Source organism: Eschrichtius robustus, chromosome 2, assembly GCF_028021215.1.
Source record: "Eschrichtius robustus isolate mEscRob2 chromosome 2, mEscRob2.pri, whole genome shotgun sequence".
Lineage (NCBI taxonomy): Eukaryota > Metazoa > Chordata > Mammalia > Artiodactyla > Eschrichtiidae > Eschrichtius > Eschrichtius robustus.
Genome location: NC_090825.1, coordinates 124,768,222 through 124,774,649, shown reverse-complemented (window position 1 = coordinate 124,774,649; position 6,428 = coordinate 124,768,222).

Below are 6,428 nucleotides of genomic sequence, written 5' to 3'. Positions count from 1 at the left end.
CAGCCCAATTCAATGTCTGACTTTGCCTGTTCCCTTTGAAGCTTAATTATAACCATCAGAGGAAGCCTCTTAAATGTTTGCTAATACATTCTACAATATGGGGGGAAAGTTTGCCAACGTCTTTTAAAATCACAAGGAAGCAGTATTTCACAGGTCAAGTAATTTAATTCGAACAAGGCATTATTAGGTTTGCCCTAAACTAGAGAAAAGCTTCTGCAAGAATTTTTATTACTAAGTTCAACAATACCATTATTTCTGCTACACAGATTCTCTCCCATGTCTATCAGCTCTGGTCCAGACAAGTTACCCCAGGTAAACAGTAACTGGGAGTGCCTCCCCATTGCTTACAAAGCTTAGCCAATAAAGTTAAAGAGCTTTAACTTGGGATTCAAGGTTCTTCTGTGATCTGGCCTACATTCTGTCTCAATTTCATCTCCTGGTTTCCTTTCCAAGCATCAGAGGCTCGTACCACTAGACTCCTGAGTAATCTGTATTTTCTCTTCCTGCACTTCTGTTCATTAATATTTTCTCTAAAACAATTGTTGCTACCCCTGCCTATCAGAATCTGATTCAACTTGCCTGAACAAGCTAAAATAAAGACTGTTCTGAAATGTTTTCCACAGTTGCCCAAGAAGGAATCAACCTCTCTCTTCTGACTTATAATAAAACATAACATTTTACCTTTCATGGCATGTAGCATGTGTTATATTATGAGTATACACCTAACTTATAGATGTTACTCGTTATTACTCTGTAGCCTTTGAGGGTAAAGATTTATTTGTCATATGCCAGTATCCTTCCTAAACACTAGAAAAAATAGTAGAAGCTAACTATGTTGGGTGGGAGGATCAATGCTTATATGATTCAATTTACAAAAGCTAGATTTTATTCAGTTATGTTACATATAGAAGTCAATATGTGTAACTTGGTCTTGTTGCCTGAGTATACGAAAAACTGAATCCATCCTGTATCTGTCAGATAGTATAACCCAGTAACTCCCTTATCTCCATACTCTTGATGCAGGTAAATTTCACATCATACCTTTTATTACAAATTGTGGCCGTGCTTTGCGGCATGTGGGATCTTAGTTCCCTGACCGGGGATCAAACCCATACCCCCTGCGGTAGAAGCTCGGAGTCCTAACCACTGGACCGCCAGGGAATTCCCTACAAATTGTTTTATGTAGGATAATCTCAGTTAATATAACAAATCACCCCAATGCATAATAGGGAGGAGGTCTGTTTTTTCCATTGCATCAAGTCCAGATGACTATCCCTGATTTACAGGCAGCTTTTCTCCAAGCTGTGATGAAGAGACCTAGCCCTCTTTCATTTCTGACTTCAACACATGGCTCGAATTTGCCATGCTCATTTGCATCAAGGTGATGGGAAGAATAGTATTGTGAAGGAGTCACACATGATTTTTTACCAACTTGGCTTAAAAGTAAAGCACAACACACTCATCGTTGCTGAGAACTAGTCACAGGATCACAGTTATATACAATTTGGGGTAGAAAAATCGATTCCCTTGTTGGGCTTCCACTTCCCAGCAATGATTGTATATTCTAACAGTGGAGTATGAATTTTGTAGACAATTATCCCCTGTGACTACTAGATAACTTTGCACACCCTTTTCCCCACATTTAGGACATACTCCACTCCACTCCTCAAAGGAGACAGTATAAAGTGTTACCCAGTCACTGCAACCAGCAAAAAGTTTAGGATTACTGAAAGTAGCTCTTTATGGAGACCTATACATTATAAGGCATGTTGTCAGCCCCCATCGCCTCCTCATACTCAGTATGTAATGGGGGAGCTTGAACGGGATCACCTTCTTGGTGTGTACCTTTTTAGAATGCAGCCATCATGCTGTAAGAAGCCCAAGTGACATGAGAGTGTCCCACATAAATGTTCCCGTCAAGAGTCCCAGCTGAACTCAACCTGGCCAGATGTCAGAACCTCCAGATGATTTTACTTCCCAGTCATTCAAGTCATCTCAACCATTTGAATCTTCTGGAACTGAAGTTCCATGTCATGGGCCAGAGAGAAATTATATTGCCTGTTGTCTGTTCCCTGCCCTGATAGAATCCATGAATACTATAAATTGGTTGTTACTTTATACCACTGATTTAAAGTTGGTTTATAATGTAGCACTGATAAGTATAGCCAAATTTGGTACCTGGAAGTTGTGTGTGGAAATAACAAATACATATAACAAACATCTAAACATATGGCACTGGCTTTGGGACTGGGTGGTAGACAGAAACTAGAAGGGCCTAGAAGAAACTATTAGCAGAAGGCTGATGAGCCTCAACGAGGCCATTGGAGAGGGCGCAAATAAAACTGACAAAAATGTTACAGGAAGCTGGAGGAAAGGAGGCTTTTTTAAAAATTTAGTGATGAAAAGTTTAGCAAACATGGAAAATAGAAAAATGTCATCTAATAAACTGATAAATCTTGCTAAGGAGATTTCTAGGTTAAATGTTGAAAATATCAACTGGTTTCATCATGAGGCACAGAAAAAAGAGAGCTGAGCTAAAGAAGGAATTGTTCAGTTTTCAAGCAGAATCTAGAGGGGATATAAAAACCTAGGGCTTTCTGGATTTTAAACAATAATTGTCTCTCATCCCTAGTCTCTCTCAGAAAGAGACTCGGGACAAAAATAAAAGCCTGGTTGCTTCCAGTAAAACATCTCAAGGTGTATACAAGTATGAAACTATCAAACCCTCTTAAACCTCAGATAGTTTTCAGATGATCCTTCATAAGCCCCTTGTACTAATTAGTCAGTAGACCTTCTAAGGACCTTAAGGGTATATCTCATCAACTCTCTGTGAAACAATAGAGCACCTACGTGGCATTGTCTGACAGTAACCATACAGGGACCAAAGGTTGAGAAGGACTTCTCTCGAATAGATTTGAAATGTGCCTTTTGTCCAGTAAAGTGTAATGCAAAGTGGTACCTGCAGAACCCAAAACATTTTTGAAGAAACTAAGCAAGCCTAGGCTGAAAGGGACAGACAGTAAAAAATGAAGAAGCCATGTTTCGTGAAATGTGATACAAAATATTTATGGGCAGAAAGTAGGTTTAGAAAATTACTTAGCTGTAAACATAAGCCATTTTTTGGGGGGGGGGGTTCTCCAGGGGAGGGGAGGTGATTCAGAGGGACCAGAGGACAAACAGGTAGGAGTATGGGGCCTTCATCAAAGAACTAACCTGGTTATTAGAGATGTAGGGTGAAGGAAGTGGCATGATAAAAATTCTATTTAGACAGAATTATTCTGGCTGAATGTGTTGTGTTGATGTATAATGTTGAATGCATACTGAAAGAGAGGAAGCAAGTATGGTAATTAGAAGATTATTGTAATAGTTCAAGTGAAACAAGGCAGTGGCTGCACTGAGGATTAGCAATGGAGGTGATGAAGAGTGGTTAGCTTTAGGGCATATTTTGAAGATAGAGCCAAAAGAATTTGCTGATGGGTCACATGTTGGGTGTGAGAAAAAGAGTATAGTCAAGGTTTGGCTTAGCAACTGGAAAAACTGGAGTTGCCGTTTTATGAGTTGGGGAGCAGTAAGAAAGAAACAATTGTAGGGGGAAAAAATGTTAGGAGCTCAGTCTGGGACAGAATAAGTTAGAGATTCTCATTAGACATTCAAATAAAAATGAGGGTTGGGCTGTTGTGTACAAGAATCTAGATTTTGGAAAAGAAGTATAGATTGGAGAAAGAAATCTAGATAGAGACTAGAGATCACTAAGAGAATAACTATAAGTAAAATCCAGAATCAGTCCAAAGGCTGAAACACTGCAGCATTCCGGTGTTTTGTGATCAGCTGATGAATAGGAACTTGCAGAGACTAAGATGGAGTGTCCAAGAGGAAGTTGTCTTGGAAGCCTAATAGGGAAGAAAACATGTTTTATAGAGGAAGAAGTATTTTCTTGTGTGAAATGCTGTTGATAATGTAAAATGAAATGAGGATTAAGACCATTGGCTTTTGCAACATGGATGCATCTCTGGTCTTGATGATAACAGTTTTGCTGTCGTCATGGATAGAACTTGATTAGAGTAGACTTTAGGGAAAATAGAAGGGAATAAACTGGAGTCAGTGTATGTAGCCTGCCCGTTAGAGGTATTTTGGTCTAATAGGAAGAAGTTAATAAAGAAAAATCAAAGAAGATGTGGAATCCGGAATTATTTATTTTCTTTTATACGTGGGCTATATATATATATATATAAATTTTTTTTTAATGGGAGAAATAGCAGGAAGTATATAAGCTACTGGAAAAAGTCCAGAAGAAAGAGTACATTGAAAATTCAGCACATTGATATAATTGCTGAAACAACATCTTTGAGAAAACAACAGTAGAGGAGATAGTGTGCATAGATGAAGGGGTTGGTCTTTTACTTTTTAACAAAAATTGTATTTAATGTGTACAACATTATGATTTGATATACATATAGAGAGAGCAAAATGAATTACTATAGTCAAGCTAATTAACACAATTAGCACATAGTTAACATTTTTTGAAAATGAGAACACCTGAAATCTGTTCTCTTAGCAAATTTCCAGTATTCAGTATGGTATTATTAACTATAGACATCATGCTCTACTTAGATCTCTAGACTTACTCATCCTATATAATTGCAATGTTGTACACTTTGACCAGCATCTTTCCATTTTCCTCACCTCCCTACCCCTGGTAAGTACCTTTTTACTCTCTGCTTCTTTGTATTTGACTTCTTTAGATTTCACATATAAGTGAGATCATACAGTATCTGTCTTTCTGTGTCGGGTTATTTCGCTTAGCATAATGTCCTCCAGGTTCATTCATGTGGTTGCAAATGACAGGATTTTCTTCTTTTTTTTAAGGCTGAATGATATTCCATTGTATATATATATTCCACAATTTCTTTATCCACTCATCTGTCAGTGGACACTTAGATGGTTTCCGTATCTTGACCACTCTGAATAATGCTGCAATGAATATGGTAGGTGCAGATATCTCTTTGAGGTACTGATTTCATTTCCTTTGGGTATACATTCAGAAGAGGGACTGATGGGTCATATGGTAGTTCTATTTTTGGTTTTTTAAGGAACTTCAGTACATTTTTCAATAATGGCTGTACCAATTTACATTCCCACCAACAGTGTACATGGGTTCCCATTTCTCCATATCTTCACCAACACTTATCATTTTTTTTTATAATAGCCATCATAACATGATGAATAGGTGTAAGTTTATATCTCATTGTGTTTTTGATTTGCATGATGAGAAGGGGTGGTCTTTTAATTATTTTCTTAAATGTTTTATTGAGGTAAAATTGACCTGTGATAAACCACACACATTTGAAGTGTGCAATTTGATATTTTGACATTTGTATACACTCATAAAATCAAGCATCAAGATAATAAACATAGGGGCTTCCCTGGTGGTGCAGTGGTTAAGAATCTGCCTGCCAATTCAGGGGACACGGGTTCAAGCCCTGGTCCAGGAAGATCCCACATGCCGCAGAACAACTAAGCCCGTGTGCCACAACTACTGAGCCCACGTGCCACAACTACTGAAGCCCATGCGCCTAGAGCCTGTGCTCCACAACAAGCCCCCCGCAATGAGAAGCCCGCACACCACAATGAAGAGTAGCCCCCGCTTGCCACAAATAGAGAAAGCCCGCACGCAGCAATGAAGGCCCAATGCGGCCAAAAAAAAAAAAAGATAATAAACATATTCAACATCATCCCAAAAGTTTCTTTATGTCTCACCAACCCCAGATAATCATTGATATGCTTTCTGTGGCTATAGATTAGTTTGCAATTTAAAACTTTATTTTATTTATTTTTTTAAGATTTTTTTTTTTGATGTGGACCATTTTTAAAGTCTTTATTGAATCTGTTACAATATTGCTTCTGTTTTATGTTTTGGTTTTTTGGCCGCCAGGCATGTGGGATCTTAGCTCCCTGACCAGGGATCGAACCTGCACCCCCTGCGTTGGAAAGTGAAGTCTTAACCACTGGACCACCAGGGAATTCCCCTGCAATTTTTTAAAAGAATTGACATAAATGGAATCATACAGGATGTACTCTTTTTTTGTCTGGCTTCTTTCACATATAATGTTTTAGATCCATCCCTTTGATTTCCAAATATACATTTTTGGTTGGCTTATTTACCATCCATATATATGCTTTGACATGTGCATTCAGATCTTCTGCACATTTATATTTGGTTGTTAGTTTTCTTTTTATTAAGTTTTGAGAGTTTTATATGAGCTAAATTCCATTCTTTCATCAGATATGTGCTTTGTAAAGATTGATACTTTCTCTAGTTTGTCTCATCTTTCTTCCTTAAGTGTTTGTAAAAAGAAGATTTTAATTTTGATGAAGTCTATGTTACAAATAGTTATTTTATAGATAATGCTTTTGGTGTCGTATCTTAG